The sequence below is a fragment of the Anneissia japonica genome, unplaced genomic scaffold (assembly GCF_011630105.1).
Source record: "Anneissia japonica isolate Jap-2015-1 unplaced genomic scaffold, ASM1163010v1 scaffold493_len2256704_cov171, whole genome shotgun sequence".
In the NCBI taxonomy this organism is placed as follows: domain Eukaryota; kingdom Metazoa; phylum Echinodermata; class Crinoidea; order Comatulida; family Comatulidae; genus Anneissia; species Anneissia japonica.
Genome location: NW_022727062.1, coordinates 218,521 through 218,861, shown reverse-complemented (window position 1 = coordinate 218,861; position 341 = coordinate 218,521).

The window sequence follows — 341 nt, the reverse complement described above, 5'->3', positions numbered from 1 at the left end:
CATCCGAAAGACGGTGCGCTATGTAACTTGTATTTCAGCCCTCTAGCTGAAACACAAGGAGAGGCAGCGATGGGAATTGAACCGGGGACCTCGAGATCTCCAGGGTTCAGCGCACACACAGTGGCTACAGGCCCGTAGCCAGCATGCGTCAAGGGGGGGTTCTGAGTGGGCGTGGAGTCCAGGGGTCCGCCAAAGGGCCCCGGGTGGGGTCAAGGGGGGGGACCCCCGAAGCCAGAACATTTATACGATTTTAAAAGAATGTACATGTCATTTAAATGCATGTTCATGTATATTTAAATACTTCTTACACAATTTTAAAAATAAGATAAGAAGACTACTTT